This window comes from Lagopus leucura, unplaced genomic scaffold, assembly GCF_019238085.1.
Source record: "Lagopus leucura isolate 7727_CA_CO unplaced genomic scaffold, USGS_WTPT01 34168-0_obj-0_obj, whole genome shotgun sequence".
NCBI lineage: Eukaryota > Metazoa > Chordata > Aves > Galliformes > Phasianidae > Lagopus > Lagopus leucura.
Genome location: NW_024967606.1, coordinates 1 through 26,626, shown reverse-complemented (window position 1 = coordinate 26,626; position 26,626 = coordinate 1). Strand labels below are relative to the sequence as shown.

The following is a 26,626-nucleotide window of genomic DNA, read 5'->3' as shown; positions in this document are numbered from 1 at the left end:
TGGTGTGGTGCCAGGCCAGCTGTGCCGCAGGCGGATCCACCTCCATGGGCTCCCCATGGTTGCTCACAGCGCTGGCCCGGGCGCGATGGAACCGGGCTCCCTTCCTCCTCTCCCTCCGCTGCCTGATGGTCATGGTGGGCCCCCTCCTCCTCTTCGGTTCTGGGGCCCCCAGCTCCCTCTTCCCATTCATAACTACGCTCTCCTCAGCTCTCGCTCTCTTCGTGCTGGACATGGCTGCCACCTGCCCAGCACTCTCAGAGACGAGTGCGCCAGGTGGGGCAGCAGTGACCAAGGTGACGGCTGTGACATGGGGAAGGTTCCACAATGGCACCTGTGCTGCTGCTGGGAGTGGCGTTCCGCACGGGATGAGGAGGGGGCTGCAGGGCACGGCACGGCGGCTAGAAGGCGCTCCCTGTGCCCAGTGGGCAGCCCTTCTCTCCGGCGAGCAACAGGGCACAGAGGAGCCGAAGCCGAGGAGAGGGCCCGCAGCCTCCTTCGCCCTCTCCCTCCTGCCACGTGGGAATCCCCTTATGGGGCTGGGCCACGCAGCACACAACACTCAGGGCACGCTCAAGGAATTTCCTGAGGTCAGCGCAAACAACGGCGCGCTCCAGAGTGGAGCTGACGACGCCTGCCTGCTGGGAGACAGAAGCCCTGGCTTCCATTTCAGCATCCAGCGCCTCTTCCTGTGGCGCAAACATTGAGCGTCTGGGCACTCAAATATTACCTACATGAATACATCCAAGCGAGTTCTCAACAAAACTTTCTGAGTCTCTGAGGTTTTTTCCATTAAATCTGGGGATTTCTGCTAGAAATCCCTGCTTTTCCCCTTAAATCTGGGGTATTTCCCCTTAAATTTGGCTTTTTCTGCTAGAAATCCCCGTTTTCCCCCTTAAATCTGTTTTTTTTTTTTCCATTAAAACTGGGGTTTTCACCCAGAAATCCCTGTTTTTCTCCTTAAATCTGAGGTTTTTCCCATTAAATATGGATTTTTCTGCTAGAAATCCCTGTTTTTCCCATTAAATCTGGGTTTTTTCCCATTTAATGTGGCTTTTTCTGCTAGAAATCCCTGTTTTTCCCCTTAAATCTGGGGATTTCCCCAGAAATATGGCTTTTTCTACTAGAAATTCCTGTTTAACCCCTTACATCAGCGGTTTTCTCCCAGAAATCCCTGTTTTTTCCCTTAAATCTGGGTTTTTTCCCCTTAAATATAGCTTTTTCTACTTCAAATCCCTGTTTTTCCCCTTAAAGCTGGGGTTTTTCTATTTAAAACAAGGGTTTTCTCCAAGAAATCCTTGTTTTTCTTCTAAAATATGGTTTTTTTCCTATTAAATATGGCATTTTCTGCTAGAAATCCCTGTTTTTCCCCTTAAATCCCTGTTTTTCCCCTTAAATCTGGGGTTTTCTCCCAGAAATCCCTATTTTTACCTTAAATCTGAAGTTTTTCCCCTTAAATTCGGCTTTTTCTGCTAGAAATCCCTGTTTTCCCCTTAAATCTGTTTTTTTTTTTTCGATTAAAACTGGGGTTTTCACCAAGAAATCCCTGTTTTTCCCCTTATGTCTGGGGTATTTCCCCTCAAATATGGCTTTTTCTGCTTGAAATCCCTGCTTTTCCCCTTAAATATGGGGTTTTTCCCCTTAAATATGGCTTTTTTCTGCTTGAAATCCTGTTTTTCCAATTTAATCTGGGGTATTTCCTCTCAAATATGGTTTTTTTCTGCTAGAAATCCCTGTTTATGCCTTTAAATCTGGGGTTTTCTCCCAGAAATCCCTGTTTTTCCCATTATTCTGGGTTTTTCTGCAAGAAATCCCTGTTTTTTCCCTTAAACCTGGGGATTTCCCCCAGAAATCCCTGTTTTTCCCCTTACATCTGGGGTTTTTCCCCTTACATATGGCTTTTTCTACTTGAAATCCTTGTTTTTCCCCTTACATCTGGGGTTTTCCTCCTTAAATATGTCTTTTTCTGCTAGAAATCCCGCTTTTACCCTTAAATCTGGGGTTTTTCCCCTGAAATATGGCTTTTTTCTGCTAGAAATCCGTTTTTCCCCTTAAATCTTGTTTTTTTTTTCCCTTTAAATCGGGTGTTTTCTCCCAGTAATCCCTGTTTTTATCCTTAAATATGGATTTTTCTGCTTGAAATCCCTGTTTGTCCCTGTAAATCTGGGGTTTTCTCCAAGAAATCCCTGTTTTTCCCATTAGATCTGGGTTTTTTTCCATTAAAACTGGGGTTTTCTCTTAGAAATTCCTGTTCTTCATCTTAAATCTTGGGTTTTTCCCCTTAAATATAGATTTTTCTGCTACAAATCCCTGTTTTTTCCCTTAAATCTGGGGTTTTTCCCCTTAAATATGGCTTTTTCTGCTAGAAATCCCTGTTTTCCCCTTAAATCTGAGGTTTTCTCCCAGAAATCCCTGTTTTTCCCCCGAAATCTGGGGTTTTTCCCCTTAAATATGGCTTTTTCTGCTAGAAATCCATGATTATCCCATTATATCGATGGTTTCCTTCTAGATAATTCCTGTTTTTGCCCTTAAATGTGGTGTTATTCCCCTTAGATCTGTTTTTTTTTTTTACCTGACATGTCTTTTTTTCCCATTAAATCTGAGATTTTTATCCCCTTCTAGCCCACCTATTTGCCCCCTACAGACATCTGTACAATCGCATTCTCTAATATCCTCCCTTAGCCTTCTATATCCCTCCCCACCGCTCTCCCCAGCCCCTGGAGTCCCTCCACAAACCCCCTCCAATGCTCCCTATACCACCGTGTCCCCCCAGAACCTCCTCACAGCCCTCTATTGCCCCAAATCCCCCAGACCCACCCCTGGAGCCCCGTATACCCCAATCCCCTGCCACAGCCCACTCCAGCCCCGTGTGCCTCCCTGCACCCCAACAGCCTTCTGCAGCCCCCTGTCCCCCCGCAGCCCTCCCCAGCTCCCCACAGCTTCCTCGCCCCCTCTATTTCCCCATCAGCCCCCTGTATCTCTCCCAGAGCTCCCGGGAGCCCCATACCGATCCCACATCCACCCCACATCCACAGCCCGTCCCATATATATCCCACTTCCCCACACCCCATCCTGTCTCCATCCACATCCCCACATCCCAGGCCTGCTCCCAGCCCCTCACCCCACACGAAAGTGGCGGATGGCTGCGCAGGCTTCCTTCCCTGTCCCGGTGCCACTCTCCGTCCCTCCCGGCTCCGGAGCCGCTGTCCTCAGCACCGCTCCCGTCGTGCCGCGGTTCCGTCTCGGTGCTGCCCGGACAGCTCCGAAGCGCAGCGGCTGTGGGACCAGCATTGTCTGAGGGGAGAGCCGGCTGCCAATGGCCGTTCCCGCGCGCTGCGCCTCAGCCAGTCGGAGCTGGTGGCGCAGCCGCTGACCAATCAGAGGCACGAACGGGCCGGAACTGCCCCTGACTAATGAGAGTCCCGGGGCGGGACGGAGCTGCCGCTGACCAATGAGAGGCACAAACGGGCCGGAACTGGCTCTGACCAATGAGAGTCCGGGGGCGGGGCTGAACTGTTGTGGGGGAGGGGCTCGGAGTATTCCCTATTGCTATGGGGGATGGGATGTGGGATCGGGATTTGGGAGGACGGATTGGGATTGACGGGTGTGAGATGGGCTTGGGGTGAGGGATTGGGAATGAGATTTGGAATTGGGACTGGGACGTTGGATGTGGGGTTGGGATGTGGGGTGTGGGGATATGGATACGGGATGGATGCGGGATGGGATATCGGGAAATGGGATCTATATGGGATGGGCTCTGGTATGGGATGGACTTGGAATGGATGTGGCATCGTAGAACCACAGAGTCACGGAACTGCTCAGGTTGGCAGATCAGCGCTGCCTCTGAACTCGGTGCCGTCTGTGAACGTGCCGAGGGTGCCCTCAGTGTCCCTCCTCAAGAAGAGCCATGGCATGGGAGGGATCTTTATGCCTATCTGCACAGCAGGCCCTGCTGCCCCTGCTTCACCCCTCCTTCACCCCTCCACAGGAACTGCCCCTGCTGGAGTCTCTTCTGGCCGTAGTGAGCCAGGGTGATTCCCCTCCATCTGCCCTGCCTGCTGCCCATCCCCACGGCAATTCATGGCACTGGGCAGTGCAGGAGAGCTCTGTGAAATGCCCTCTGCATCCCGCTGCACAAAGGACTGCAAGGAGAGAGGAGGGCTGGGGTTGCTGGTGGCAGCTGAGGGACACCATGGGCCATCCGTGGTGCCCCATCCTCCCCCAGCGGCGGGCGTGGGAAGCTGGGGGGCTGTGACACGGCACAAATGACTGCAGGCAGAGGGACGTAGCAAAGGGAACACAAAGCTTTTAATAACGTATCATAAGAAACAGTGAGTAACAGAAACAACACTATTCCTAAAATTCCCATCCCGCAATAAGCAGAGCAGCCAGACAACGTCCCATCCCACTGCTGTGCTGACTCTGGAGGACGGCTCGGTTGTGGAGGGGAGAGATGGGGCCGCTGGCAGTGCCCCTGGAACGCTGCCGCTGCTGCCTGGTACTGCGGGCCGGTGAGGAGCGCAGGATTACGGGTAGCCATACTGGTCGGCGATGGCCATGTCTATCTCTCGCTGCACCAGGAACTGCACCGGGCTGATCTTCATCTGCAGGGCCGCCCGCTGCAGTTCTTCCTGGGCCAGCTTCTTCATGCGCTCCCACTTGGGCCGCTGCTTGGCTGTGATGGGCAGCGACTCCTCCATCACCAGCGGTATTACAACGCCACCTGCCTGTGGCCCCACGCAAGGCACAAAGTCCACGGGGCGCCACGGCCGAGGCTGCTGCTGGTGCAGCGCTGGTGGTGGTGGTGGTGGCGGTGGGTCCCTCTGCAGCGCTGAGCTCCTCTGCAGGGACGGGCGCGGGCAGCTCGGCGGCGCCTTCTTGGCAGCGCCCTCCTCCTGCACTGTGATGCCTGGAGATGCCGGCGCTGCCTTGTCTGCATGGCTGTCTTGGGGCTGGAGGGCAGCAGGGCCAGCGCTGGCTGAGGGTTGGGGCTGCACAGAGGGTGGCTGGCGCACTGGGCCCACCGCAGTCACCCTCTGCCCCAGCGGGTGCACGGCCTGGATGCATTGCTGCAGGTGCTTGTGCAGCTCGCTGGCAGTGCCCGCTTGGCTGCTGCTGGCTCCTGCGCCGGCCCCAGACAGTTTTGCTTAGCACGGCTGTTTGCAGCCTTTCCTCTCTGTTCTTTCCCCGCAGGGTGGCAGCTTCCTTTTCTTGGCAGGAGCGCTGCTGGTGGGCTGCTCCTGCTGGGAGCTCTCCCCTTTTTGCAGGGTGCCGGCAGGCGCAAGGCGCTTGGCCCCCCGCTTGGTGCTGCCCCTGTTCTTCTTTTCTGCCCCCTGGCTGGGGACAGAGGCTGGCGACAGGGGCGAGTGAGCCTGAACCTCCTGGGGCTGCCTTTGCTGCACCTCCTCAGTGGGCTGTGCGGTTTGCACTGAGGGAGGTGCGCTGACAGCCAGGGTGGTTGGCCGTGGGCTGAGCCGGGCGCTTGCTGGTGGCATGACGGGGTGCTGCTCCGACAGCCCGCACTGCAGCTCAGGCAGGAACCCAGGGGATGGAGGAAGCCCCCAGAAAGGGTCGGTGGGTGTCCCGGTGGCAGCCTGTGTGCTGAGCTCTCTGCTGTCCTGGAGGTTGTCAGGGAGCTCAGCGACGAAACATCCTGGGGCAGGGCTGCTGGGGTTCTCATGGGGGACCTCAGCAGCTCTTGCCACGTCTGAAAATGCAAAAACATCCCCCAAATGGTGATGAGAGCCTTCCCACACCTACTCTGTGCAAACACACACCTGCAGCTCTGCAGCCCCAAACTCACCATTGATCCAAGAGAGCAAACCCTGGATGTCTGTGATGTCCTTTAGGACATCTTTAGCATCTTTAGGCCCAGGGCGTGTGCCAGCCTCTCTAACTGGGGCTGTGGCTGTGAGCCCCTGGGCTGGATGCAGCCTTTTGGGCTCTGGCCCAAAGTCACCAGGCCTGGCACCAAATTTTAAGAAGACAACACGACGGCCACCCAATGGGGTTATCTGAAGTAACAAAACAGAGAAATTAAGATGACCAGACCCAGGAGATGTTGCACCCAGGCTGCCCCCAGATTGGAGGCCAGAAGGATTTGGGCTTCCAAGCAGTCAGCCAGCATTCGGATGAGTCAGCCCTCTGGTTTTCATGAGGACAGACAATTCCACTGTGGGAAGCCATCTGGGCAAAGGCACAACAGCTTTGTTCTTGGGCCGCAGCACTCCGTGGCCAGGCGCTGCTCAAACGCTGGGCCTGCATTTCCTCCTGGGCATCCACGCGTGCTCTGAGTCTGCTGCAGCTTTCTGCAGGGTCTGTGGCTTCCTGCTGAGGAGTTCCTCGTGTTCTTCAGCAACTGCTCCCCAGCATCACTGCTGCCTCCTCTGGTGCCGTACCAGGAGAAGTGTAAGCGTCCATCAGCCTGCACTTCCTTCCTCCCAGCAGCAGCTGCTCCTGCACTGACCTTCATTCACACTGGATGCCGTCCACTTCTAGCGCCAGCTGACCTGCAAGACAGAGAAAGGAAATGTGGCATTGGCACAAATGCAGACGCCAGAGGCTGTGCCACCACCACGTACTGCAACCTTGGTCAGAATTAAAGCAGGCACCGTAAATTAAGTGTGACTTCTGAACTGAAATAATTGCCACAATCAGAAATAAATACTGAAATCGCTTACTGAACTGTAGGTGGTTACCTCTGAATTCTTTTGCTTTTGCAAAGCAAGCTCCCTGCAGTTGTCAGGTGCACATATGCGTGCTTGTGCCCCTGGCCCATAGTGTGAAGCTCTGCAGAAACTGGGGCAGACAGCATCTTCTGAGGGCTGAGCTAGAGGGAAAGAGGAAAAATGTCGCACACAACACAGAGAATAGTCACACCAAAGTTTTACGAGGCTCTTTTGCTAAACACAGAGCGACATGGGCTGTGAAACGATGCTGAGGGAGAAAACATGTCGTTTACCTGGTCTGAACAAGGTGGATTCCTTCAAGTTCCTTGTATCCACAACCATTCCTCATCACTTCTGTTCGTCCAGGAGCAAAAACTGCACCAAGGGAGCAGGCAGAGGGTGGGGAGAAGAGAGAGGAAGAGCAGGTCAGTGAGCAGGGCTAAGTCATCCCTCTTGCAGAGACAAATAACACCAGAGGGGAAGCTGGTTACAATACGGCACACGCAGAAGTCTTACACAAAAACGCAATAGCATTATAATGCTCTGTGTGTGCAGAAGAGCGTTCAGCAGCAGTGAAGCAAAAGCTCTCTGCTGTTGTTTCCACAGTGGCTTTAGAAGCTCCTGCTCTCCCTCCAAGAACAACCTTTGCATCAAGCGCTGGCACAGAATCACAGAATGGCCAGGGTTGGAAGGGACCTCAAGGATCACGAAGCTCCAAACCCCTGCCACATTCAGGGCCTCCAACCTCCATTTCATAGTAGATCAGGCTGCCCAGGGCCTCATTCAGTCTGGCCTTGAACACCTCCAGGGACGGGGCATCCACAGCCTCTCTGGGCAGCTGTTCCAGCACCCCTCCGCTCTCTCTGTTACCTGCCTAATTGGCCTAGCACGGCTGCCACCACTTTCAAGAAGTGGTAATTAATGCTGGCAGTTTAAGTCCTTAGCCATGGGCTGGATAAAGGTGATTTTGGGTGGTGACGACTGGAAATGACTGGGATGGGATATCCTTAGTGGAAGGGGAAACCAGTGCTGGGGGGAGAACTCACTGCAGGGATGGCAAATCCCCACGGGGACGGGCAGAGCCTTGGGAAGGAAGAGCAGTGGGCTGCAAAATGCCCAGCGGGATGGTCACTGATCATTGGGATGGGAAACGATGGGGATGGGAAGGATGTCTGGGTACGAAAACTGAAAGCATGGCAAGCGGGGGGGAAAGGGGCTGAATCCAATGGTCACAGAACCCCCGTGGGGGGAGGGGCTCCCCCAGCTGCCACTCTCCAGCTGTCATGGCAGGTAAGGCAGCAGCTCCCCCATGCTCTGATGCTCCACCTGACCCCAGCACTTCAGATCTCACCCCTGTGACCCATATCTCACCTCTGTGACCCCAGATCTCACCCCAGAGCTGCAGATCCCACCCCTATGACCTGGATCTCACCCCAGCACCCCAGGTCTCAGCCCAGCGCTCCTTCTGGCATTTCCCCACAGAGAGATTCCCTTGAGGAGCGCTGACGGTGCTTCTGACACCCGATGCCATTTTCATTCTTGTGACTGTGCCGCCACCAGACCCCGCCTGGATGCAGCCCACCGTCCATGGACTGATGCCGGTACCCCCCCAACCCTTCCCTGTCCCCACTGCCACCCACCTGGCACCTCAGGCCTCTGTCTGGCCCAGGGTCCCAGGTGCCTGGGGACAGGCAGTGCAGCTCCCACCTGGGGGGCTGCCCCCAACCCTGGCTCAGCTGCCACCTGTGGGCCTGACCCCAACCGCGGGGCTGCACCTACCGGTGCTGCTGCTCCTACCTGGGAGGCTGGACCCAGGGACGGCTCACCTCCCCACCCCTGCTCCCTGCCCGGGACGTCCCCTGCCCACAGGGACGCTGCCGCCCCAGCGGCCGATGGGGCTGTGGCCCGGGGCCATGCCCCTCCACGCGGAGCCCCCGCAGCCCGCAGGCACCTGCCTGCCGCAGGCCCCCGGCCGCCCTGGCCCCCCCCCAGTTCTTTTGCAGGTACCCTCCCTGCAGGAGCAGGTGCTCCCCAGGCCCTGCACCCTGCCTGCCACCTGGCAGCCGCTGATGGAGCCCTTCCAAAATGCCATGCTGCTCTCGGAAGACCAGGGGCACCCAGTGCCCACCGACGTGTGCCCCCAGCCCGCCATGGCTCCGCTCACCTGCAGCGCAGCCATGCTGCAATCAGGCGGTGAGTTCAGGGGCTGCAGGGCAGGAGGCAGGCTGTCTACTGCACGGGGCTGCAGGAAAGCTGGCATTGCCCCGCTGGGCATTTTCTTCTTTTTTCCAGATGCAACGACTGGCGCAGATACTGCGGATGGCTTCGCAGACGTCGATGATCTGCTCAGCTGGATCAACGAGGGTGAGTGTGGGCGACGAAGAACTGGCAAGCGGGTGTCTGCACTGAGTGGGTGAGCAACAGCTGGCATTGCCCTGCTGGGCATTTTCTTCCTTTCCCAGGAGCGACAGCGAGCACTGACATTCTGGACGACAACGTGGAAATGGGCCATGTGCTCACATGGATCAGCGAGGGTGAGTGTGGGGGCTGTGGAGCTGGTGGGTGGGTGTCTGCAGAGAGAGGCTGTGGGAAGGCTGCCATCGTCATTCTTGGGATGTTCTTGCTTTTTCCGAAGAGCTGAGCACTCTGGAGGTCCCGCAGGAGAACCAGGACCTGCCTGTTGTCCCAAGGGAGGAGAGCAGAGATGCTGCCACGGTGCAAGAGGAAAATCTTGGGAAGCAGCTGCTGCGGGAACTGGACAGCCGTGACCATGAAGAGCTGAGGAGGTGGATCGCAGCCACGGAGCCACCGAGCCTGGATGTCCCCAGCAGTCTGGACTCATCTCCTTTCATCGCAGAGCTCCCTGACTTCCCCAGGAGCAGCAGGGAGCTCAGCAAAGAGACACAGGCTGCCACCGGGACCCTCAGCGACCCATTCTGGGGGCAGCCAGCATCCCCTGGTCAGCTCTCTGAGCTGCTGCCCCGCAGCCCTTTGCTGCTGGCCCCCGTCACACCTCCACACCTGTCCCTGCTGAGCTCCCTGGCTGCCCCCACGCCTCCTTCGCCCCGCACGGCACATCTCATGGAAGAGGCACGGCGCAGGCAGCCCCGTGTGGTCCTCAGCCGCCTGGCACTTCCACCCTGCTGTGTCTCCTGCCACGTGGCAGACCAGCAGCACGGGGACAGCACCAAGCCGGCCAAGCATTGCGTGCCTCCTTTGGTGCACACTGGACAACTCATGGAAGAGGCACGGCAGAAGCAGCCCCGCGTGGTTCTCAGCTGCTTGGCACTTCCACCCAGCTGCGTCTCCTGCCGCGTGGCAAGCACGCAGCATGGGGACGACACCGAGCCGGCCAAGCGCCCAACGCCCGCCTGCGCCGGCACAAAAGGCAAGAGTAGCGGGCGCAAGCAGCACCCTGGCAGCATCCCAGCCAGGAAGAGGAAGCTGCTGCTGTGCCAGGGTGTTCCAGCCCACCAACAGCCACGCTAGGTGAAGCTGGCTGTGTCAGCGCAGTGGCCAGCACGAGGACTGGGTGCCCATCACACCCAAGTGGGAGCGGACCAAGAAAGCGGCCCACTTGGTGCAGCAGGAGACGTGGCCGCAGCCGATGAACATGGCTCCCTGCAGCCCTGGGCTCCTCACTGGCCCCCACGGCACCCAGAGAGCAGTGGCAGTGTTCCAGGGGCACCGGCACTGGCCCCAGCCCTACCCCTCCAAAATGGGGCTGTCCACAAATGGCGTCTTGGACTGGGGCAGCGTGGGACTGTGAAGCAGGAGGACCGCACCAGTGTTGGACTGTCCAGACTTTGGGCTGGGAAATGTTGTTCGGGGGGTGGGAATTTGGGGGGCTGGGAAGTTTTTTCGGGGGGGAGGAAAGGGATGTTGGGGGGTGGGGGGGGGGTGAGAAATTGCTGAGTGGGTGGGAATTGTAGGGGGTGGGATCAGAAACAATTGTTAGGGTGGAAGATGGTGAGGAATATTGTCCTTCATTTACTGCTTTGTATGTTAAACGATTAAATGTTTTGTGCTCGCTTTGCTACACCTCTGCCTGCAGTTGTTCATGCAGCAGGTTTCCCCGTAGTGCCATCACCACCACACCTCTCCCCCCTGCTTGCAGTTCCCAGGCTGCAGAGAACATCCCGATGGTGCCCACCCAGAGGTGCCTGTCCCATGCAGTGTGTCCAGCAGCTGGGAGATGTTGGGGTGGTTGCAGTGAGCCAAGAGCTGCTGCTCCTCCAGCTTCTCCTCCTCGCTGACTGTCTCCATCACCACTGCTGCTGCCAATGTCCCCGGGACCTTGTTTTGTGCCTGGGGAAGGAGATGGGAATGTTCTGAGCATCAGGTGAACCACAGAACCATAGAATGGCTTGCATAGGAAGGGACCTCAAAGATCATCCAGCTCCAACACCCCCGCCGCAGGGGCAGGGCTGCCAACCTCCCCATTTCATAGCAGACCAGGCTGCCCAGGGCCCCATCCCACCTGCTCTTGGACACCTCCAGGGATGGAGGGGCATCCACTGCCTCTTCGGGCAGCTGCACCTCACCATTCTCAGAGTTTAGAGCTTCTCCCTGGCATCCAACCTCAGTCTTCCCTCCCTCAACTTCAAGCCATTTCCCCCTGTCCTGCTTTCCAAGACTTGACTCCCCTCCTGTTTGCAGGCTCCCTTTAGGTCCTGAAAGGCTGCACTGAGCTCACCCCGCAGCCTTCTTTTCTGCAGGCTGAACAAGCCCAGCTCCCTCAGCCTGTCTTCGTAGGGGAGCTGCTCCAGGCCTCTCATCATCTTTGTGGCTCTCCTCCAGACCCTCTCCAACAGCTCTTTCTTGTCCTGGGGGCTCCGGACCCAGAGGCAGTGCTGCAGATGGGGCCTCACAAGAGCAAAGCAGAGGGGGACAATCACCTCCCTGTCCCTGCTGGCCACCCCTCTGCTGATGGAGCCCAGCAACTAGCAGAAAGGCAAAGGAAAAAAAAAAAAAAAAAAAAAAATCAAAACCAAACCACTCTGCTTGTCACAACTGTCAAATGCTCAATGAGCAGTGCACAGAAATAAGAGAGATGACTGCTTGGCCTCTGACCTTAAACCCAAAACCTTAACACAAAAGAGTTACCCTCAGCACTAAGGTATCGACACTGCACGCTTTGGGATGGTGACAACCCTTAGGAACACAGAGCCACCAACATCAGAAACGACCTCTGAGGTCATCTAGTCCAACCACCCACCTCACACCTCCATCTCCCACTAAACCCTGTCCCTCAGCACAACAGTGAAACACTCCTCAGGCACCTGCTAGGATGATTTCCCCACTCCCACCCCCACCCAAAAGGGGAACTCTTGACCTTTAAATCTAACCCAAAAGGGTACCTTGTAACCATAGCCCAGAAAAGGAACTGCAGACAAAGTCAGGAGCACATGCAGCTGCTCTCAACCAGTCCTAAACCATCTTCTGGCACAGTGCTCCTTACCAACCCTTCTGCTCAGTGGTCCCACTTGTGCCTTGTTTGCACTCAGTGCTGGGCCTGTAGGAGACTGTGCTGGTAGCATCACCTGGGCCAGCACAAAAACTGAATGATTGCTTGGAATGCAGAGTATTTACCAACTACTGGAGTTTCTCCTAGCAACAGAGAGAAAGTAGCAAGTATCATCCTAGAAAGCCAAGAAGCCATAAAGACACAACAGGAAAGTGAGGCAGTTACAATGTCCAACAGGATTACTTTATAAGCTCTTCTTCACTTCCTTCCTAATCACCACACTCCTGAGAAAAACTAGCAGAAAACAGCATAATACACACACAAAAAATAAATCACCTTGGATTGATGAACATTAGGTTTATTCTTTACACAAGGAAGACTAAGCATTATCAAGTTACAATGTGTCACTTAATTGCCAGCTAAACTCCACAGAACAGTTCTAAGACTCGAGATGTTGTCACTGCTAACACTCAAATGTCTGCTGCAACCAGCTAACAATCACACCTCTGCTGTTAACGAAAGCTGAGCAACAAACAGAAAACATAGCAGAAAAGGCACTTGATTTGCAAGTGTTCACAGTGCTAGTCACTAGATTATACCTAGCATTTCAACAACTCAATCACGTTCTCCTTTGATGAAAAAAGCCTTCCCATGGAAGTAGAAGGTTGCCCATGCGAAAACACAGGCTACATCACCTTGAGACATTACGTTGTCTACTGCCATCCCACCAACACCCATTTCTGACATCATGGGCCACCGTCAGAAAGTAGAAGGCACTACTTTCAGAGCAGCCCTCGTAACAGCTATCCTTGCATGCACTGCGTGTGGTCAGGTTGGGAAGCGGAAGGGCAGTGCCAGTTGCAGACACGCTGCTGACAGCTCAGCAGGGGCCTGCTGGCCCTGTGCCACCATGGCACCCAGCACAGAGGACAGGCAGGCAGAGGGACCAGGCGCTTCCTGCAGCTCCAGCTGCACCCTGCACACCCCGTGCTCCCGTCATCCTGTGGACCAGGCTTGCTTCACACAGTGCCTGCTTCGCCTTCAGCACCTTTGCCAAAACCTACAGGGCAGGGATGGGGGAAATGAAGGCTCCCTGAAGGCACCCCCACTCTTGGGCATAGGAAGAGTAGCCATCAGACTGAAGGAACAGGGCGGGACAGTGCAAAACCATTCCAAACATTTATTTTTTAAACTACTCTACTCTACCTACGTGGTACTGCTTGCACCCGCAGTGCCTCCTGGAGCGTAAGCAGCAGGGACATCCAACTCCATCACCTCCAGCTCTGCCATCTGCTCCCAGCCCTGGTGAGAAAGGACCGCTTGGTGCTGGAGATGTGGTGCGATTCGCAGAAGCAGCAGGAGCAGCACCCTGGGTGGTGAAGGGAGCTCACTGCCCACCAGTGCCGCAGCGCCTGACTGCACCTCCAGCAGACTTCTGCTCTGCTGGCCCTCCGTCAAACCCAGGGCCAGAGAGGATGCAGCTGGTCTTCTCCTTCTAACACCAACACTCCACTACAATCTTCTTTGGCAGAGGAGATAACCCCTCTTGAAATAGGGGTTACAGTAGCAGAGTAACTACAAAACACAAAGGAGAAGAGGTTGTTACCACAATTTCAAGACTGGAAAAACAAAAATATGATGACTAATAATTAGAATCTCAAGGGACCAAGAGAGAGGACTCTCAGGAACAATTTCAAAAGGAATACATGGGAATAAAATGTTTTGGTATGGTTCTGTTAAATACATAGATCACTGCAAAAGTAATGCCTCTCCATCTGTCCGAATCCAAGCAGCCTCCCCCTGCTACCCACCGGAACCGGTTTGATTTTTTTTATATATATATTTATATTTATATTTTTATATATAAAGCGCCTATCACCTGATTGATAAACATTCTTTGGAACTTTGGGAGTTTTCTCCATAGCACTGCCTTCAGGCATTTCCTTGTGAACCTGCAAGTGCTGGCAGTGTCCTCGCTTAATGACTGATTTTCTGGTCCCTTCCACAGCATCACGCCATCCCTTTGCTCAGCAGCCCTCCCCATTTTTAGTTTAAAGCCTCCCTCACAAAGCTGCCATCCTACTGATGAAAACACCCTCCCATCCCTTTAGGGAGGTGGGTCCCATCTCTTCCAAACAGACACCAATCCACAAACAGGTTCCCCAGCCACAGTATCTAAGGCCCTGCTACCAGCACCAGTCCCACACTCAATGACTTGCTTGCATCACCAGTGCCCTCCTCTTCACGCCTGTCCCACAGCAGCACCCGGACCCCTGTGCCCCTGACTACCAGCCCAAGAGCTCTGCAGTCACTTGGATGCCGTTCACATGTTTCCCAGCAGCATCATCTGTGCCCACCTCTCCTGGTGGCCTCACACAGTGATCCACACAAGGCATAAGGCTGGGTGCACCTCCGCCTCCTCTCCAGCACTGAGGGCACTGGAACTGCATTGGAGCTGTGAGCCCTTCTGTGGGGCAGGAGCATCCTCTGCTGCCAGGAGTCTCCAGCTTCAGTCTGACACCAGATGTGAGGCTGTGCCATGGGGCTGCAGTGTGGGGCCTGCAGCTCAGAAAAGCCCCTGAGCACGGCGGAGGTGGTCTGTGATGCCATCAGAGCATTATACACCAACAATTACAAACACCTGCAAAAGCAAACAAGAACCACGTTCTGCAGTGATAAGAACCCACAGCTTAGCAGACAGGAGCATAAGGCTTAGGAAAAAGTTGCATTTCAGAGGTTGGTAGGGAATTTCACATCACACAGAGGCACCAAAACCAGAGCTTCTAACCACAGTGTTACCCAGGAGTCCCACCAGGCAGTGCTGGCATGATCTGGCGTGTGATTCCAGAACAAGGCAGCCCAGTATAAGGCATCAGGCAGTGCTGAGGAGATCTGCATTAAGGACAGGTCATGCCTTCATAGGTACCGTTCCAGTGACAGCACACTGTCCAGAGGAAGGGCTTGACGTACAACCCTCAATGATTTACACTCCCACCAGTCACGTCAGACAGACCAAGACTACGATGCTGACCTGTAACCAGGCACAGTGCAGCTAGAGCTCCTTGTGCAGGCACCAGAGGCAGCTTCCCCACCTCCAGATCTATAGGCAATATGCTCGAGTACTGTGTCCAGTTTTGGGCCCCTCACTGCAAGAAAGACATCGAGGCCCTGGAACGTGTTCAAAGGAGGGCATCAAAGCTGGTGAGGGGTCTGGAACACAGGGCTGATGAGGAGGCTGAAGGAGCTAGGAATGTTCAGCCTGGAGAAGAGGAGCTCAGGGGAGACCTCACTGCTCTCTATAACTGCCTGAAGGGAGGCTGTAGTGAGCTGGGGGTCGGCCTCTGCTCTTGTGTCATCAGCGACAGGAGCAGAAGGAATGGTTTCAAGCTATTGCAGGGGAGATTCAGGCTGGACATGAGGAAGTATTACTTTTCGGAAAGGGTGGTCAGGCACTGGAATGGATGCCCAGGGAGGTGGTGGAGCCACCGACCCTGGGGGTGTTCAAGGAAAGACTGGATGTTGTGTTGAGGGACATGGTTTAGTGGGAGCTGTTGGTAATAGGTGAACGGTTGGACTGGATGATCTTTTAGGTCTTTTCCAACCTTGGTGATTCTATGATTCTATGGTTTACGTTAATTATCCTAAGTCACTATTCAAAGCAATGAATAAGCTGTTTAGAGAGAATAAATAAAAAGAGAGAAATCCCCACGATCTTCTACTTCTCACGAGCCAGGAAATGCAGCAGGCATCCCTTCATCCTCACCACCACAAAGTGTCAGCAGTCCCAGCAGTGCCTGTCTCCAGTCCTGCCCCTTTCGAGTCTCTCTCCTGCCTCTGATGTAGCCCTGACCAGGCCCTGTTCTGCCCCCATTCTGTTTAGCCCATTCCTGTTCTCGTCTCGTCCCTGATCCTCCACCTCACCTTGCCTGTGTTCCTGTCCCTATCCCGACCCTACCACTACCTCCACACCTACCCCCACCCTTTTCTTTATCCTCCTATCACTGCCTGTCCCTCTCTTTTCCCTCTCCTGCCCATCTCTCCTGCCCCTGTCCCTATCACTCATCCTGCCCCTACCCCTACACTTTTCCCTATTGCCCACCCCTCTCCCTCTCCTGTTTCCTTCCCTTCCCTATCCTTGTGCTGTCCTTGCTCCAGGCCACTGACAGAATCCCCTGGCAGCCCACCACAAAGTTGAAGGGAAATTGTAAGCCAGGGGAACAGAAGTGTGATGAATGAGAGGGGAGGACAGAGAGGGCAGAAGAGAAGAAAGGACACAGGTAAGAGGAGCAGAGCTAATGGGGCAGGGGAGAATGAACAAGAGGGAAGAGCAGAAAGGCAGTGAAAATAGGATTCCTTGAAAATAAGTGTTTACAGCTGTACTGCAAGACAGGATGCCTCACAATAAGATGGATGGTTTTCCAATTCCTGAATTACAGAGGATACACAAACTGAGAGGGGTTAAAAAACATAGCAAGAAAGTGCCACATTCTAAAGCAAACGGCCCAGGAACAATTCCAGCTACTGCACTCCCTTGAGAGCCTCAAGGGGACTCTCATCTGCTCACAGGGCCCAACACGAGAGGATCAGCTGCTCTGGGGGAGAAGGATTGGGAACCATGTTCCAGTTTGTATCCTTGGAAGGAGGTTAGGGAAGCAGCTCCACGTAAAGACAAGAATGAAATGATGGCCAAGCTCCAATGCAACGAGTGCAGGACCAACAACCCCTCGTGGAGCTCCAAATATTTTGGAAAAACGGGTCCTCGCAAACTGTAAGAGCCTTAAATGACCCTGGAACAGAGGCTTCCTTAACATACGGGAACCCCAAGAAACGTGAAGGACACCTGGTAATTATTACAGGGTTGGGAGGGAAACAAACTGAAGCTGTACAAAGACAAATAGAAATGAGAATAGGAAACCTCCCACAATGACTGCATCCTGTGATGACTGTCCCCGCCCCACAATACATCGCAGGGATGGGCATTCTAAAATGACTAACACTGAATCTCCCCAGTGCTCAGCCCCAGTTTGGAATAAGGAATTGCATTCGTGCTCTGACAATCTCAGTGGGAAAAGTAACAATGCCTGCTGTGCAGATTCCTGCTGCAACTGAAGTAGTAAGAGTGAAACAGTACAGGACCTGGGGGCGGGGGAGGGGGGAGCATGAAGAGATATCAAGGACAATTAATGATTTATTGGGTGCAGGAGTTTTAAGTCAGCTACTACAGCTCGGAACAATCCAATATGGCCTGTCAAAAAGCAGTGGGTTGTGGGAGGAATTAAACAAGCTCACCCCGCCTCTCACAGTGGCTGCAGCAGGTAGTGTTGCTTTAACAGAAAAAGCTCGGAACCATTCCAGAGCAGAGCATGCTGCAATTGATTTAGCTAATGCTAGCTTCTTCACGATCCTGATTGCAGAGGAATGCCTTCCCGTGGCAGAGGTGACAAGATCCTGTCTGTAGATTGCCTCAGGGACGGCTGCACAGCCCAACCATCTGCCACAGAACTGTGGCTGAACATCTGCATGACACCAAACTGCCTCCTCACATGCAAACAGTTCATTACGTAGATGACATCCTGACTCAGGGAAACCGAGGAAGGGGTGCAATAAATGCTGGAATTGGTTGTGGATCAGATGAAACAGAAAGGCTGGGAAATTCATCCTAATGAAATTCAAACAGTGACATTTTTAGGAATTCAGAGGCATTTTGGGCATTGGGGAATACTACCCAAAACTCCACACAACATTTCAGACTTTGCAGTACCCTGTAATAAGAATGAGGCACAGCAGTGTATTGGGCTGTTTGGTTTTTGGAGACAGCACGTTCCATACCTAGGACAAATTTTAACCCTGTTTATATACAAAGTGACAAGGAAGAGTTGGAGAGGGAAAGGAACAGCAGGTTGCCTTTGAATTAGCAACAAAGGCTCTTCAAAGGGCCTCAGACTTAGGGCCCATGCAAAAAGCAGAAACAGAGTTAAACGTGTCTGCAAATGGGGCACGTGCTAATTGGAGCTTCTGGCAAAAACATGGAAAGAAAAAGGTTCCCTTGGGTTTTGGAGGAAGAAAACTCATGTCACGAGAGGAGTAATGGATGCAGATTATCAAGGATGAATCAAATTCCGTTCAACAGCAGTGAACAAGATTTAAATAAATCCAAGATTTAATTCAAACCCATGACAGAACAATTACTGATATTGCCAGTTTTAAAAACAATTGTGAGAAAAGGAGATCCACCTCAGATCACCACCGCTCTGGAGAACTATGTACGTAGTATATAATTTTATTTTGCAGATCCTGCACCACTGGATTTACCCGCCTACCAGCACGGTCCATTTGGAAAAAGACACCATCCGTGTGCCTGGATGTGAAGAACGGCCTCACCTGAAATTATCCCCAGTGCCTGCTGTCAGAGCCTGTGACCTGAGAGCAGTGATGGCATTGCTAATGGCACGTTGCCACTGTGACCAAGGCACAGGTTGGATGAACAGATGGATAACTTTAGGACAAGGTTGAACAACTTTGCTCTTTCTTGCTAACTGCCATGTGTGTGGAGACCCAGGAGGATGGGAACACTGGACGTGGATGGCCTGTGTAACCCAAATGGTGGGATAGCAAAACGAGTGCAGCCCATGAGGGAACAGAGCTCTGGGCCAGGACTGCAATCCCTGCCAGATGCAGCCATACAGAGAAATGATCAGAGAAACGGGGAAAAATACACAGAAATTGAAACACGTCCAGATTACTTCATGTGTCCCACACCTGTGGTGACTCAAAGACCACACCTGCCACATCTTCCACAGTGAGGCTGTGTCCATACCAGAATTAAGTTTTGATACGAGATTTCTGACTTACGAATATTAAAGCCATCTTCATCGTTTGAAGGAAAGGGCTGAGCTGCTGGAGGCTCTGCTCAGCTACATTTCTGCCTGTCTCGAGTGCAGTTCAAGCGTAGATTTCATACACAGCAAGGTGTGAAGAAAAGCTCTCCCTCCAGTCCTAGAGTTAAAGAAAGTTCAAGCAGTAAATATCAAGCTACAACAAAGTCCAAGCTTCTGAGTTCAAGGACATCCTCTGAAGCCTGATTTAAGGCAATAAAATTCACCTTCTTGCCTCAGGTTAATATCTCCAAGCTATTTTCAAAGATCTTTTCCTCCTGATACGTTTGCATACAACCAGTAGAACAAACAGAGCTAATAAAGAGACCCAAACACACACAGTGAAGGCATGAAAGTCCAGCAGTTCCAGCAGTGGGGGAAACACACACCTGAGATCAGAGACTGCAGGGAATGCTCCTTTGTGGGTGGGATTTAAGTCACATCAGGCACAAAGCTCTGGTTTTGAGAAGGGCTGCTTTAACAGCACGCCGTCTGCACACTTGAATCAGGTTTGTGAAGAGCCTCCCAAATCCTCACAGTCTTACTGCTCTGGGAAGCACGAGGTTCTCTTCTCAAAAACATTTCTTATCAGTGCATCCAGCGAGCACACATATACGATGTTGTGACAGAGAACACGGGCAGAGACCAGCAGGTTGGAAGGTTGTCACCTTCGGGCCGGATCAATACTACAGATATCCTGCAAGCCCTTCTGTAGCAGAAACACGATTGCTAAAGCTGAGTAACGTCCAGTGGGTGAGTATGAGTAATGTGAGGCTCAGCACAGTGCTGAGGGATCCGATACTGACATGTCACTGCAATTCAGTGCACAGGTTGGAAAGGCAGTAAGGTGGGCCCAAAGATGGAGCTGCTTTGTCATGCTAAAAGGCTGCAGTGTTTGAGACCTCCAAAACAATCTGCATCACCAGACTAATAAGCACTTTATGAACGCACACCAAAGACCCCAAAGTTCCTCTCAGAAGAGACGAGTACAACTTACCTTACATTATTTCCACATACAGGATTCTACTTCTGACTTTATAATTCCATACTATAAGACAAAAGAAGACTTCTTTCTTGCAATACCGATTCTTAACAGCAGTTTTACAATTGAGTATGAGAACTAATCCACTTACCTCTACAGGATGGAGTTGCTCAAGAATACCAGAGCTTGCAGATTCAGAGTGCCACACCTGAGGAGTTTTCAGGAAATACTGCAATGAAACACAACATTAAATAAAAAATAACCCAACACAGCCACATAATCTAAACTGACCTTAAAAACTATCAGTGTCTAACTACTGTTATTTTAGAGTTGTGGATCTCTTTAGCAGCCACCAATTTACTCAGCCAGCCGTTATAAACCTTAGTTTTTCATAATTGCACACAGGCTGATCCAAAAGTAATGCCTCCTGTTTTATAAAGCTGGCCCACAACATCACAGGTGGACGCTGGTGGGATGACAGCAGAGGTTGAACCTTCCTGCCAGCATTCAGTTACATTTTGCAGCCATGCGGCAGACGGCAACAGAGGGCCAGAATAACAGCACAGCACCTGACATGGAAGTGCTCATGGAGCACAGGGTGTCCCTGAACTCCTCCACACTGAAAAAATCGCACCACTGACATCCATCAATGCCTGCAGAACATTTATGAAGCCCGACACGTGGAGGTGAGCACAGTGAAGCAGTGGTGGTGCATTTCAGACAAGCCACCCAAACAGCCAGAGTTGATTTTTTTTTGCTTTTTAAACAAGCACAGCATGCAGGCTTTCGTTCAGTGCTGGAAAAAAAGCATCGCTAATGGTGGTGACCATGTTGAGAAACAGCTTTGTAGCTGAGAACTCGCCCTATGTATCCGTTGTCATTTCCGTGGAAATAAATAGGAGGCATTCCTTTCAGAGCAATCTACGTACCTCAATGAGCCACCATCCTAATCATGCAGTAATACTAATAATAGGAACAGAAAAAAACAGACTCTCAGAATATCTGTTGTGGGGATGGAACAATAAAACCAATGCTGCAGTCAGCTGCAGTTATTCCCTGGGAAGGAACTGATGCCAGCAGAAAGGTCACGACCACTTCCGACAGTCAAACCATAGCAGCATGTCAGAGCACACAGCCTTGGAATAAACCCCAAGGATAAACCAAACTGCATCTCTGTTCCAGCAATTTCTTTCTTCAGTATACACAAATAGACTGGGAGGCACTAACCCTACAAATTCATTGTACCACTGTGTCATATGGTAAGAAGAAAAGCAGCATGTTTGACACTTTGTCAGGCACAGAACCTGCAGCACTGGAGGCGAGCAGTTCTGAATTCTGGCATCTGGTCGTAATTTGCGTGCATGCACAAGAAGCAGTGCAACTCACTTCACCAAATGTAAGTCAATGCAACCTAATGTATTGAAGGTGTACTTACAAGGCTGAGGTAGTAAGCTGCTCGCTGAGGGGAAGGTTGGAAATGAGGCAGGGGAGGCCTGACAGATTGAGTGATTGTCTGGAAAAAGAAAGGAACAGAAGAACTGTTCAGATGACATGACAGCCATTTTCTTGAACGCTGTTACATAGGCAGTAACAAGCAGAAAATCAAGGCATTTTCCTTCACCATCACCATATGTGCCACCTCTCTGCAGAGCTGCGGCACAGGCAGCACAAGACTGCTGGCACAGTAATTGCCAAGCCACGTTTTCAGAAGTCAGCATGACAAAGTACTTCCCTTTTGCCATGCACAAAGAAATGCTGGCTTACACAGACGAGAGTCTCAAGTAGGATAAGAATACGGAGGCACTTCACTCTATTTTCTCAAACTGAAAGGAATCAAATGTCTACTTAAGGATAAAACAAAGCAAGAAAACAATCACCCATGGAAAGCACACAAACCTTTGCAGGCCCTTCAGATCAAAGTGCTCCAATAGCAGTAGCTATAGAAGCTGTTACGCTCTACAGTTCCTCTGGTAGCTTTGTGGTTGGAGGTGGTGATCTTTCCGTGGGCTTTGGAGTGTTTGTTTTTAAGCACCAGTAAGAAACATCACCAGTCTTTTATCTGCACATCAATAAAGCAGAGAATACAGCTCTGAGCAGCCATCTGCCAGGACTTGTTTTAAGAAGCAGTCAAGGGAGTTGACAAGGCCCCATTTTCCAGGTCTTCTGATCGGGTCCTCAGTGCAATCTGTTGCCAGGACCTTGAACAGCCACAGCATGCAAATACAGTTTAATAATGGAGTCTTACAGAAAACAGAGGCTGGCCTGAAATCGTGCATCTATACAGATGAGCAAAAAGGGCTCAAGTCAGGGCTTAAGATTTATCACATCATATAAATGCATAATACATGCACTTCAGGAGAGATCCTGAATTCTCCTATAAATACGCTCATTTAAAAAAAAAAAAAAAAGTTAAACTCAGTAGCTTCCTCAAATTAAAATCCCGAATAAACCAACAGCAGTTGTTCAAACACACAGCACTGGACATTTGCAGATGGCAACAACAGCGCAGATCATTATTCCTACTGCCGCGGCTGCAATGATGCAGGTTATCACTTGACAGCTGTCAGCACTGTACCTCGCTAACTCAGGGTGGGACTCTAACCCACAATCCCTGGAATTGACCTGAGTTCTAGATGGTTATGAACTCGTGATTAAAAGTGCCCAAGCGCTAGCCTAGCTTAAAAGTGCTAGCCAGAGGTGGGGCTCGAACCCACAATCCCTGCAATCAGACACAGTGCTACAAGGCACCTGTCCTTCCCGGTCATTACCTTCCCGCCCCGCACCCCTGCACTAGTCCACTCTCAGGGTAAAGCCCTCCCGCGTGGGGCGGCCCCTCACGTCCGACGGAGTTCCCGGCTCCAGCGTACGCCTTACGGAGCCTTCCCTTTAAACGTACCTGGTCCGCTTCCAGATGGTCCTCGTCTGTCCCCGCAGTGATCGGATGAGCAGAGGGAGTCCTTCCAACAATTCTCGGGGCGCGCCAAAGGCGTCTCCCTCCTCAACTGGTCCTGCAGCCGAACAGAGAGTGTCCCATCTGGGGTGCCCAACTGATCTGCGGAATCAAACTCTCGAACCCACGTCAGGTTAGGAGAGCAGAGACGTCTTTCTTTCAGCGCTGTGCCACACGCCGGGCGCAAGGGGGATCGCTCCTCCTAGCGTGCGTGCCACAGTGGGGTCTCGATACATTCATTAGCCCAGCCGTATATATCCAGTAGTATTACCCAAAACGGGGAAGCAGCGCGGCCGTGGCAGCACTGCGGGGAAACCTGCTGCGCTGCAGCGTGTGCCCAGTGCCTCCGGTCCCCCTGCTGGGCACCGCCGGGTGCAGCCTGGCCCCGTCCTCTCCGCACCTCCCTGCACGGGGCGGGCGGCGGCGGGGCGGCGGGGCGGCGGGGCAGCTAAACGCCGCTTCCCCCGCGCGGAGCCCCGCGGCTCCGCCATCATGCCGACCCCGTGTCCGCGGCCGCCATTGGCGGAGAGCCCACGCTCGCCCCCCATCCTCCGCGCTGCCATTGGTCGGTCCGCCGGATGGGGCGGGCGCCCCGCGCGGGCTCCGTTCCGGCCGCGGTCGCGCCGTCATTGCGTCATCTCCGCGCGCGTCCGGCATGGCCCCGGGCCCGGGCCCGGCCCGGCCGCCCGCGGCGCAGCTCTGCGCCGTGCGCCCGCTCTGCATCCAGGGCCCCGGGGCGGCTGGGCCCCGGCTGGGACTGCGGGCAGAGGACGAGGAGGGCGGGGACGCGGGGGACGGCAGTGCAGCCCGCCCCAAACGTAGTCCAAGTGCCCGCACAGCAACACCTCCACGAGGAGCAGGTCGGCATCGCTGTGGAGCAGCCCAGCCTCTTGGAGAGGAGTAGAATCAGGCAGCCGGTCCCAGGCAGCGGGCAGCACATTCAAGTGTGATGCACTCACACTTCTCTCTAAATTCTGTGCTTGATTAAATCCGAAGAAATCCTTATACCATGATGCTTTCAACCAAATGATGTCAAAATATTCTTTCTCACCCTTCACTTCCCTTTCCTGCACTTGAAGCAGCAACCTGCTGATCACTGGGGGCTCAGTTTACTATCAGAGATTGTCAGTGGTCATCTGAAGGCTTTGTTGGCTGTCAGAGGGCTCCACTGATCATCAGAGATCTTCATTGACGGTCAGAGGTCAATGATTAATCAACAGAAGGTGTCATCGGTCATCAGAGAGGAGATTTGAGGTGTCTAAGAGAGGGGATTTGGGGACTCCACGTTGGATAGTGATGGAGGGGAAGTGGGACTGAAGGAGGAGGGCTGAAGCAGATCCAAGTGAGGAGCAATTGGCTGCGATAGGGGAGGGGGTAAAAGGAGAGTGACCTGGGGACATCGTGGCCATGGAGGTGGAACAGAGGGTGAAGGGTTTGGCAGCAACCAGAAGGAGGAATTGGGAGAGAGCAGATGGAGGGTATTGGGGCTGCTAGGTGGCATGGGGTGCTCTGTCCTTTAGGATTTTGGAGGAGGCAGCACAGAGGGGATGGAGAGATCCACGGGTGCAGGACGTGGGGTGCGGGGCACGGAGCTGGGGACCCCTCGAGCACCTAGGGGTGGTGTCTGCCAGACAGGGACAGATGTGAGCGGTTCCTGCTGAGCGTGGGGACAAGGATGCAGACACACAGAGCGTGGCTTTGCTGAGGGCTTTGTTGATCACTGGAGGATGTCAGCGATCATCAGGATCTTCCTTCTTCAGAGGACTCCATTGGTCAGCAGAGGATGTCGGAAGGTGTCACTGACCATGGAGAAGCCTTGTCCGTGCAGGGTTTGTGCCCCAGGACTTTGGGCAGGAGGAGGGCTGGCAGCAGCCCAGGGCAGGATGTGGCTCCCCTAGGGACAGCAGCCACAGCCCCTGTCCCACCTCCACAGTGACCCTGGGCCATCCGTAGGCAGCTCGAGACCCTCCTCCTCTGCACCACAGATCACGAGGGAAGGTCTGGGGGTGGCAGTGGTCCCCATGGAAAGGGGTGGGGGATGGTGCCCTCCATCCCATCCATCCCCAAGCCCTGATGCCCAGTGCTCAGGGCTCCGGAGAGCCCCAGGGGCCCTCAGTGTCCCTGTTCCAGTGCCACGCTTATTGTAACGGACTTCATCCTTGTGTCCAATCTAAAGATCTGTCCCTTGCTTTTTGCAGCCCCCCTTGAGATACTGAAGGCCACCCTTAGGAGGTCTTCTCTTCTGCTGGCTGCCAAATTCATTGCGTATCATGAAGTGCTTCGTAAGGACAAAGCAGTGGAACGTCTTTATCCTCAACAGAATAAATTTTAAAAGCCAGATTGGCTCTGCTATAGAAGCAGATGTCAAATGTGGTTTTTCTTCATCGAAAACTGATGTCTGGCAACTTGGAGACTAACGTATATGTGTATAGAGATTTTTTTTTCCCTTTTAATTTTAATAGTAAACTGAGTCTATACTTTTAATTCATGATGAAATGCTAAAAATGTGTACTCTTGTTTTCTGCCAGTGCTGGGCTGACAAAGTTTTTGGCCATTCTGTGGCATGGAATGCAATCAGCATGGAAGCATCGTTTGTTGTTGTGGATTCTGAGTAAGATTTCTCACCCTCTGCTCATGATGGGTAAGAGTTCAGATGTCCAATGAGAATGCTTGAGCTCTGCTTCTCCAACATGTGTTTTTGTGTAAGTAAAATTGAACCAGTGACTCATTTCTAGCAGTGGTGACCAGCTCAGATGTGTTGGATGGTATCGTGGACATTGAGGAGCTGCTCACCTGGATCAGCAATGAGTTTGAGGACGCAGAGCTGGCGGGTGGGTGTCTGCACAGAGTGGATGTAGCAAGGCAGCTGTCACCGTTAGGGGGGATGCTCTGGCTGTTTCAGACATGGCAGGTGCTCTCAAGAATCCCCGGGAGAACCAAGATGGGGCCAAAGTCAGAGAGAAATACCTGAAGGGCGACCTGCTTCAGGACGAGCTGCTGGGGGAAGTAGACAGCGAGGAAAGAGAACAACTCATTGCATGGATCAGTGCCACAGAGCCACAAATCCCTGATGTCTCCAGCAGACAATGGAGAAAAGAAACGGGAAGGGAAGGGAAGGGAAGGGAAGGGAAGGGAAGGGAAGGGAAGGGAAGGGAAGGGAACGAGTGGAGGTGGGGGTGGGGTATGGAGGGCAGATTGGGGAGGGCAGGGGATGGGATAAGAAAGAAGTGAAACACCAGATAAAAGACCAAAGAGATACTAACTCCAGAGAGTCTCAAAATGAGCTTAGCGGAACAATGCCCCCGACCACACAAGCTGGCGCCTGCTCCAGCCAGCTGGACCCCTTGGGACCAGAGGGATAGAAAAGGCCAGCAGCAAAAACCTACAGCACCCGGTATTCCCAGGAGGTCTCCCATCCAAGCACTAACCAGGCCTGACCCTGCTTAGATTCACAAGATCAGACGAGATCGGGCGTTACCAGAGTGGGATGGCCGTAGGTGCCTCATATTCCTGCTCCAGCCCTCTTCTCATCTTCACACCATGGACACCAACCAGCACCACTTGGCCTTCAGCCATCAAGCAGTGAAATGAGACCATGAACAGAGGTGGACATCAAACAGCTCCCCACACACGTGCACCATGCCGCAGTGAGCACTGACCCATGTCCAGCATGGCAGACCTCAATGC

General features: G+C 53.1%; 2 long non-coding RNA genes and 1 pseudogene across 6 annotated transcripts; all 3 read right to left on the bottom strand.

Moving 5' to 3' along the window:
• Nucleotides 1–4,861: 4,861 nt before the first annotated feature.
• LOC122193220 lies at nucleotides 4,862–10,487 on the bottom strand. Its single transcript, XR_006182838.1, has 4 exons — nucleotides 8,830–10,487; nucleotides 6,959–7,040; nucleotides 6,696–6,826; nucleotides 4,862–6,506 (listed from the first exon to the last, which is right to left on the bottom strand). It is a non-coding gene; the product is annotated as an uncharacterized LOC122193220 (long non-coding RNA).
• Nucleotides 10,488–10,596: 109 nt separating this feature from the next.
• LOC122193221 lies at nucleotides 10,597–23,342 on the bottom strand. 5 transcript variants are annotated; one of them, XR_006182840.1, is made up of 7 exons: nucleotides 22,886–23,338; nucleotides 21,425–21,502; nucleotides 20,141–20,218; nucleotides 18,985–19,128; nucleotides 14,490–14,773; nucleotides 13,343–13,707; nucleotides 10,597–10,973 (listed from the first exon to the last, which is right to left on the bottom strand). It is a non-coding gene; the product is annotated as an uncharacterized LOC122193221 (long non-coding RNA). The 5 variants fall into 5 exon arrangements; XR_006182843.1 differs by lacking the exon at nucleotides 10,597–10,973 and adding an exon at nucleotides 21,886–22,187 and having other exon boundaries at nucleotides 12,470–13,707; nucleotides 22,886–23,342; XR_006182841.1 differs by lacking the exon at nucleotides 10,597–10,973 and adding an exon at nucleotides 12,470–13,192.
• Nucleotides 23,343–26,318: 2,976 nt separating this feature from the next.
• LOC122193222 lies at nucleotides 26,319–26,438 on the bottom strand (annotated as a pseudogene).
• Between the last annotated feature and the right edge of the window lie 188 nt (nucleotides 26,439–26,626).